Here is a 9,447-nt window from a genome sequence, read left to right on the forward strand (position 1 = left end):
GCTTACGATACAAAATGATAAGTCTTCTGAGGGCAACTTGATCTTTTGAGATTTCATCGTTTGCTATCAGTTCGGCAACAATTTTGAGGAATTTAGTGGTCATAAGTTCGTATTCCTCCCAAGTGCATGATAATGCACGAATATCTGAAGCAAGTGTTTTGTCAAGAAGGCCTAGGTCTAGCCTCTCATAACTTCTAGCAAATGTAGTGAAAGTTTCGTCCAACATTTTAATGCAGGTTATTAAGTCATCCCTAGAAGTTGCGGCAAGGTCCTTAGCCAAGGAGAGAAAAGGTTGTATCGCGTATGAAGGTTTAAGACCCGCTGGTGGGGGTGGTGCAACTGGACTGGATAATGGTGACTCCCTCATCGGTGTCACGGGTTGGGCCTTGCACTCTGAAGCACTTTGAGGTGCTGTAGGAAGCTCCGGAGGTATGGGGGTTGTGCTAGGTTCTGAGTGGGCAATCATACTGATTTTTAAGTTCTCTTGATTAGGTAGGTTTAAGGCATGTGGCATTTGCTTTGGTCGATAGATGAGCTGAGACTTGCTAGCCACAGCTAGCCATGGTTTGCTGACTATGTTCTAGTTGCCACTTGTGCAAGCCTCCCTCATTAGGGTGAGATTGCTTGTAGATGAGCTTCTTAGCTGGCCATTTTTAGGTATCCAAATCCAGGGATTGCCCTCGTAGTATCCTTGTGCCCGCAAGAGATCTTTAGAAATCCAGCGCGGCGTGGTTGTGTCTCTACGGAGATAGCGCCTAGACTGCCTCTTAGGTCGGGAAGGTTGATAATTTTGACGTTTAGGATCATACTTGGGTGGTCTACCCGGGTGTGGTTTTTGCCGTTTTGGCACCCACAGAAACTTGGACTCTTTGGCCTTGTAAGTGCTCTTGGTGGGTTTGGGCCTGGGGTCGAGAGCCCGGCACGAGGCCGTAGTTTCCTTCTGTTCAGATTCAGGCTGAAGCGTGGTCATAGGGGTTTCTACCAGTGGCTTCGTAAAGGTGGGGGAATTAAGACAGCCCTTGCTGAAGGTCATCACGATATGCACATTGTCGATAGCAAGATGTATGCAGTTTAGGTTGTAATCCGCATTATAGTTTGTTTGCTTCTTGAAAGTGCAACCCAATAGTGACACATTACCGGCTCCTTTAGTGTCAGGTAACACATGGAAGAAGGCTGGTAAACTTTCAGACTCGATGGAAACGACCACCTTGCACTTCCCTAGGAGTGAATAAGCAATACCCCCAAATGGGGTGAGTTTAGCATTAGTGGGCTATAGTTTCGGTTGACCAATGCGTGTCCAATGGTCATGTGTCAAGATATTGTAGTCGGCACCTTCATCAATCAAGGCTTCGAAAGAATACACTGCTCCTGCTACGACTGTGATTCGTAGGTATGCCGATGCCACTGCTTCTTCGTCCTGATCTGTAAGGTCAGTTACAGTAGCCATGCAGACGTTCAGTGGGGGTTCTAGCATGGGTGGCTCATGTAATGGATGTGAAGGAGGATAGTACTTCTTAATGCGGCTGCCGTTAAAAAATCCTATTCCTTCACCGTCAAGTGTCTCCAACTCGACATTCCCGGTCCTACTGATCATGCGTACTCTGAAAGGCCCTAGCCCCCAAAACTTCATCTTCTGTTTATGTCCTTTTACTGAGCATAGCAGAACAAGGTCCCCTTGTTCGAAGTCTCGCTGCTTGACATGCTTGTCAAACCACATCTTTTGTCGAGCCTTTTCACAAATCAGAGAGTGAGTGGCGAGGAGTCGGGTCTCCGTTAAGTGCTCTAGTTCCACCAAGCAGTTGGTCCAAGCCTCTCTTCCCTCCCAACGCTCCTGGAGTGCTAGCCTCAAGCTAGGGATGAAGAATTCTAAGGGCAAAATGGCTTCAGTTCCATACGTTAGCCTAAAGGGCGTTTGTCCTACAGCCGTTTTATAAGCTGTGCGATAGGCCCACAAGGCCGCCATTAGCTTGTTGTCCGAGTCACTTCTTGAAGTAGACACGACTTTTGTAAGCACGTTGACTAAGATTTTATTTGTGGATTCGGCTTGGCCATTAGCCTAAGGGTAATAGGGAGAGGAATTTCGATGAATTATTAGGAAGGTAGAGAGCAAGTGGGCAATCACTTCATTAATGAAGTGTGTGCCTTGGTCGCTTACAAGTTTGATTGGACAGCCAAACCGTGAAATGACCTGCTCCCACAAGAACTTGGCGGTGGTCCTAGCATCATTCTTCCTTGTGGCTCGTGCCTCTGCCCATTTCATTAGATAGTCGATCGCCACTATGATGTATCGAGCTTGGGAATATTGTGCTGTAGGACTGATAGGTCCAATAAAATCGATGCCCCATTTTTGAAAGGGTTGTCGGGCTATGACAGGGGTCAACTCCATCTTGTCCTTTTTCACAGGCACTTTGGTCCTTTGGCACTCATCGCAGTGCTTTACAAATTTAGCTACATCGCAGAAGAGGATGGGCCACCATAGCTGGGATTGTAGTACCTTTCGGGCTGTTGTGTCCCTGATAAAGTGTCCTCCAGTGATTCCGCCATGTGCTTGGTTCAATGCATTGTGCATCTCATGCTCACATACGCATCTGCACAATAAACTGTCTTGTCCCAACCTGTAGAGTTGGCCAGCTATCAGTTGGTATGGCTGAATTTTCAAGATAAGTCTTTTCAGCCTGGCCTTCTCAATGGGTCGCTCTGGTAGTCCATTTTCTAGCACTTGCACTATGTCATCGGCCCAATACAGCGTCAGATCAGCTTTAAATAATTCTCGTTCACTAGACAGGTTAAAGAGATGGGCATCCGGCAAATCGTCAGGCACGCCTTGCCCAGCGGCTTCTCCTGTGGTTATGGGGGACATGTGGTCAGCCATGTAGTGCTGCTTTCCTTTGCGTACAACCACAGAGAAGTCAAACTCCAGTAAGAGGAGTAACCATCTAGCTATGCACCTCGTAGCGCAAGGCTTGTTCACAAGATATAGCAAGGCTTGATGGTCAACAAAGAAGACAAACGGAGTGGCCAACAGGTAATGCCTAAATTTATTTACCGCAAATACCATGGCCAACCCCTCCCTTTCTGTCGTGGAATAGTTCATCTCGGTTTCTGTGAGCTGCATGCTGGCAAAACTCACCGGGTAATCCAAGTTATGCTCACCAGTCTGGCATAGTACGGCTCCAATAGCGAACTTAGAGGCTTCTATGTGCACATGAAATGTTACATTCCAGTCTGGGGCTCGCAAGATTGGTGCAGTCGTAAGAGCCTTTTTCAACTCCTCATATGCGCGCTGGCATTCCTCCGTCCACTCAAACACTATCAATAGCTTGTACAATGGTCTAGCTATTAGTGCATAATTTAGCACAAATCATCGATAATATCTAATGTGTCCCAAGAAGCACTGAACTCCCTTGTAGTTATCGGGTGGCGGTAGGTCAACAATGACTCTGACTTTGGAAAAGTCAGTAGCAATGCCGTTCCTTGACACTACGTGCCCTAAGATGCATCCGCATTTTACCTAGAACTGGCACTTTAAGGGGTTCAATGAGAGGTGGTACAGCCTACACCTTTCAAAGACAGCTCTCAATTTCTCCAAGTGTTTGGCCCAACTAGAGTGTAAACATAGGTCATCTACGAACACTTCCAGTTCGCGCCTAAGCATGTCCTTAAAAATAGTGCACATTAGGCATTGGAAAGTTGCAGGTGCGTTCATTAGCCCAAAAGGCATGACAATGTAGGCAAACACGCCCCATTCCGTGGCAAAGGCAATCTTGTGCCTGTTGTCGGGATGCACTTGCACTTGATTGTAGCTTGAGAAACCATCCAGAAAACTGTAGGCTTCCTTTCCTGCTACCCTTTCAAGCATGTGCTCGGTGTAAGGTAAAGGATAGTTATCCCTTTTCGTAGTAGCATTCACTTTTTTGTAGTTCATGCACACTCGGATTTTTCCATTTTTTTTCATGACAATCACGATAGGTGATACCCAGTCCGTGTGCTCGATCTCATATATGAAACTTGCCCTCATGATTTTATCGATCTCCTCTTTCACTGCATGGGCGTGCTTGGGATTCATGGGGTAAGGTCGTTGTTTCGTTGGCACTGCATCTAGGACCATTGGGATGTTATGAATCACGACCCTAGGGTCGACTCCCTTAAGTTTGATGTCCAGGCAAATACGTCAATGTACTCTTGCAGGAGCACAATGAGTTCGGTCTCTTCATCCTCCACCAAGTCATCTGCAACGAACATCGGTCTTGGTTTTTCACCTTTCCTAGCCAAGTTAACCTCTTTGACTTTGGTGGGTCCCTCGATCGGTTCACTAGTCTGACCTTGTATTTTTGCACCTAACAGAATCACCACTTGGTCACCCTTTTTAAATTTTGTAAATCGTTTGGGCAGATCCTGTGGTTTCCTTTGCTTTTCTACTTCTGAGTCCCTCGCTTGCTTCCTGGCCTCCTCTTTTAGCCTCCTGCGCCTCAGGTGGACTGGCAAGTCTCCCTTGGTGCGTTTGACCTTAGAGGGTTGCGATATCTCGGGATCACTTTCAGTGCTAACTTCCAACTCTGAGCTAAACTTGCATTCCTTACTTGAGGAAGGTGTTTCCCCAGGGGTTCGTAGTTCCGTAGGTGCATCTGTCTTGAGCATTGGGATTACCCCTTTTTTGTTTCGACTGATCCCTTCTTTCCTAGGCCTCAAGTCTGCCCTGATTTGTTCTATCGCTTTTCCCTCCGTGTCGTACTCTATTGTGTTTATCTCTTCTTCACTCTCTTCTCCCGTAAAGTGACAGTCCTCATACTCCTCATCATCCAGGTCCTGTCCTTCTGACTGCTCGTCATCCCCTAAGCTTCCCTCTTCAATCTCCTTGTCGTCAGTAACTAAAGCCCAGTTATATAGCAAGTTTAGGTCGTGGACCTTGGTCCATTTCCATTCTGGTTTAGCAAAAAGGTCACGTAGAGGTTTTAAGTTAGCAGCCAAATTGCCGTTCAAATTATTGGTTAGATACTCTACGATTTCCTGAAGCTCTAATTTGTTGTTGGGGATGTGGGACAAGGCCGGTTTGCCCGGGTTGAGTGAGCTTCCTGCCATCATGCAGAGCGGCACAACTGGCTCCTCAGCTGGCATGGTTGCGGCTTTAGCAGCCTGCTGATGTGGTCTCTCCTCATCCGAGAATGGTAGGTCAATGGTTACCAAAATGTGCATCCAATCCCTCTCATCCTCAGGGCAAGGAATATATCTAGCGAGCAATCCGTAGGGCTTGGTCGTTTGAGCATCGCCTTTTAGCATAGCCGAGATGGGGCTAGGTCAACAGGTGTCATCGTCCAAGTGTCCATCTCTACCCTCACTGCACTAGTTCTGTTCCCTAGGAAAATCAATCCATTGCCCCAGTCCTCTATGACTCGTGCATTCCTCATCCAAGGTCGGCCTAATAGTATGTCGTAATCCACTCCCTTCATGACAATGAAGTTTACAGAAAATTGCACATTGGCAATCTTTACCGACCAATTCTTTAAGACTCCAAATGGTCTTACCCTCATTCCATTTGCTAGCGTGACATTGAACCTAGCGATCTCCACAGGAGGGTTTCCCCATGCCTCTAGGACTGCATGGTTTAGCACACTAACACCGGCGCCTATGTCTACAATTCCTTTTCGAGTCATGTCTCCTAAGACTAGGACGGGCAAAACTGCGTGCATTTCAGTGCCTTCCCAAAAAGCATTGATGTGCAAAGACTTAGGATTTGAGTGTAGAGTTAGACTTGGGATCCGTGTAACTGCATCATGATCTTGCGGATCAGCACCCGCAAGTCCTACATGTCCCTCGATTGAGCCTTTTAACTCTTGCCAAAAGGAGTGATTTTGCCTAAGCAGATTCTCCAAGCTTAGAGTTACTAGAGTGGACAGCAAGGTTGTGAGGAGGCCACTCGACCCTTGTCTTCCTCTGAGGCTAGCAGTTCTAGGCCATGCATTCTGTCTGCCCTGGTAAGTTTCCCTCTGGCCTTGCTGCTGAGTTTCTCCTAGTGGTGTAGGTATGCTCCCAACCTGTGGTTTTGAGGGTGAGACTGGTGTGCTAACACTGGAGAAGTCATCCATAGGGTCTCCCAATATGGGTTCAACATCCTTGAGGTGCTTTTGGGTATCCTTGACCCACTCCTTGACCTTGGCTATAGCCTCAAGTTGCCATTTGGGGTGAGGATATTCCCCTACCTTGGCACTCCCTAGCTCTGCTGTCTTAGGAGCCGAGGTCTCTGCCTCTGCGTCTGTGACCTTCTTTACCGTTACCAGCATAGTCGTTTCCTCGGTTTTAAGGGTTATCTTTGCATCGGTTCTCTTTTTCTGTCTCCTCCAACTTTTCTTCCCCATTGAGGTTGCATCAAGGTTACTTGGCCCTGGCAAGGAGATGCCTGCTTGTTTCGTTTGAGCTCGCGTCATAGCATGTAGTGGGATGGGCGTATCCTCACTACCAAAAGTTTCCACTCCAAAGAGACCCAAAGGCACCGATGGCATGTTGGCAGCGCTCATTGATGGCTTCCACCTAGGACAGTCAGGAAATAGATGTGTGATTCCACACTCTGTGCATCGGAGATCCGCTTTGTCTTTGTTAGCTTGTTCTCGCTCTGGGCAACGTGATGAAATGTGGCCCGGGTGGCCGCAAGTCCAGCCTATGACTGCCCTCCAAAGCCTCTACCTCGTCCTCTTCCTAAAGCCATTACCGGCACTGGCTGATAGTCTATCAGATCTGGGTTGCCCTCCTCGTCATAGGATATGTATGGATTGACATATGTCTCTTCCTCATTAGGCTCCTCCACAAAGTGAACAGGAGCATCGCTAGGTGGGTGAGTCACAAAAAGCCTTGGTGGTCTGGGTATACCAGTTGGGTTCATCTCCAGCCTAGGCACAGCAGGTCTTGAATCCGTTTTGCTGGAAGAGCTAACTGGGCTCCCCTGCCAAAGAAATTAGGTGGCCTATTACCTAAGTATGGAGGGTTGTACTGCTGCGTGTATGGGAATCTCCTTGGCATTTTGCAATGCACTGCATCATGCCCGAATCTACCGTAATTTGAGCACGGCCGAGATCTAGGATCTTGGCACTCAACTGGGAGGTGATTGCCGCCACAGTACACACATTGTACGTGCGATCTCACAGGCTTTCTAACGATCTCTTGCAACCGTGCAATCTCCATTCTCATCTTTGCCATCCCTTGGTCGTGGTCTACACTCTTTCCCTTATCCTGCACGCTAGCAGTTGCTTTTTCCCCCAAGGTGGTTGATCTCTCAGGGTCCCTCTAGCTTGCACTATCTCAGTTGGTAATCCTCATGCTACGTTCCCTGAGTTGATCATCTACACATATTGCCTCCTCGAAGACTTGAGCTAGCACGTCTCGTTGTAAGGTGGAGTTACTGGCCAAGGCCTTGTAGAGCTCCTCACTCCGAATCCCGTTCATGAACACTATAGACACTGCCCTCTCGGTAGGTCGCTCATTGGTAGGGATTCTCTTGTAGAGGCTACGCACCTGAGTGACGTAATCCCTAACGTCCTCCTTCTCCCTTTGACTGATATTCATCAACCTAACAATGAGGTTATCTGAATACCCCGCCTCCGAAAACCTCTTGATGAAGAGGCCCTTAAGGCGAGCGAATTTTGTACGTTCTGTGTCATCAGACTAGAGTACCAAGTCCTCCCCTTGTCGCCTAAGCACAGGCCAAAGGCTTGAGCTCGCTCCGTAGGGTCAGTAAGACCATTCGCCTCACACACTTGCTCGAACTAGTCCATGAAGCTGTACGGGTCACTGCTAGGTTCGTATCGAGCTAGTTGTTTTGCTACTATGGGGATTCTAGCCTGCCCTTTAGTCCCTTGCGTGACTCCCAATCCTGAGAGTAGTGCGGTGGCTAGGGCAGTAGCACTCTGTTCCATGGATGTATTGTCCATGAGTCGCTTTGCCACCAGTTTACTCAATGTCATGCCAGCCTCTACTGCCCATTCCCTCTCTACGTTCGGTCCGGACTTGGCTGCCCTAGCTAGGTCTAGTACTTGTCTAGCCTCGTACATATCCACGTCTTGCTGCAGCCTTCTAGCCCTTTGCTCATGGTTGTAGGCAATTATGCCTTCCAGCGCTCTCTTGATAGCTCTTCTCTCTTCTTCCAGGTTAGCTACCACTTCCTCTACAGATCTACCTTGGATCACGGTCCTGGTGAGTAGATCGTAGTCGTGGACCAGTTCCTGGACCGAGGTTGGAAATTCTCCTAAGTCTAATTGGTCTTCCCCTTGTTCACCTCTTGATCCTGACATTGTTTCTACTTCCAGCTCCATGAGGTTGTCAATGAATCCAATCAGCTCCGGTAGCTTCCACTCCTCTATCTTGTTGCTTCCCATGTCTTCGTGTTTTCTCCAGGTACTCGTAGTAGGGCACTCAGGCACCTGTCTAAGTCCTAGGGTCTTCTCTTACTGGTGGGTTCCTTAATGTTATTAGATATCCTGGTGTGTTCCTTTTTATTCGAAAGTATATGCGATCCTTACTCACACGTTGTGCTTCGTGCTTTCATGGGGCTTGGTGTGAAAATAGGCTTTTCTCTTTTCTTGCTATGCAGATTTAGGGGAGCACAAGAGTGAAGTGCCGATGCAAAAAGTGTTTAATGCAAACTCCACCTTGTTTCTACCCACGTTCCCAGCCTAATTTGAGTTCTCAACTCGGTTCCCAGCTATTCTACGGTCTTTCTGCACCCTAAGTTTGATTAATCTCTGAGGTTCTAATGGTCAAACTGGGTCTTGGGGGTGTTCAGGGTTGCGTCCTGGGGTCAGGTCTGTGGCAAGGCCAGCAAAAGATCCTTATCTTTTTCTTCTGGCAAGATGGTCTGATTCTGGGAATCGGAGAGCTGGTCCAACTCTGGGAGTTGAAGTCGAACGAGGTTGGTTCAATTTTGGGACTCGTCTGACCCTGGTGGTCCGATTCTGGGAATCAGACCAGGAGGGTGGTCCTACTTTCGAAGTGGTCTAACTATGGACTGGCTCCAATGGTCCAACTACGATGGTCCGATTCTAATGGGCAATTTGAGTGTCACGTGGCACGTCTGATTGGGTTGGTCCTATTCTTGAAATGGGACCGGTCTGGTCCGACTCTCTTAGTCGGACGGTCCGATTCTGGGAATTGGACGGTCCGACTCCAAGACTCGGGTGATCCGATTCTGGGAATCGGACCACTGCGAGTCGGTCCAACTGCGTCAGCGAGACAGGCGCCATTCCGGCGCTTTTGAATCCTTCTTAATGCTTTCTGCACTCAATCACCACAGACTTCCCATATCTGATTAGAGAACTATTGGAAAACATCGGACTCATTTGGAGCAGCACGAATCGATGGCAGCTAGAATCAGGGTAGCATTTCCTTGTCCTGTGAACCAGAAGCTCTCTCTCTCTCTCTCTCTCTCTCTCTCTCTCTCTCTCTCTCTCTCTCTCTCAAGGC

Source organism: Lygodium microphyllum, unplaced genomic scaffold (assembly GCF_053477565.2).
Source record: "Lygodium microphyllum isolate KBCC unplaced genomic scaffold, Lygodium_microphyllum_v1.1.10 scaffold_45, whole genome shotgun sequence".
In the NCBI taxonomy this organism is placed as follows: Eukaryota; Viridiplantae; Streptophyta; class Polypodiopsida; order Schizaeales; family Lygodiaceae; genus Lygodium; species Lygodium microphyllum.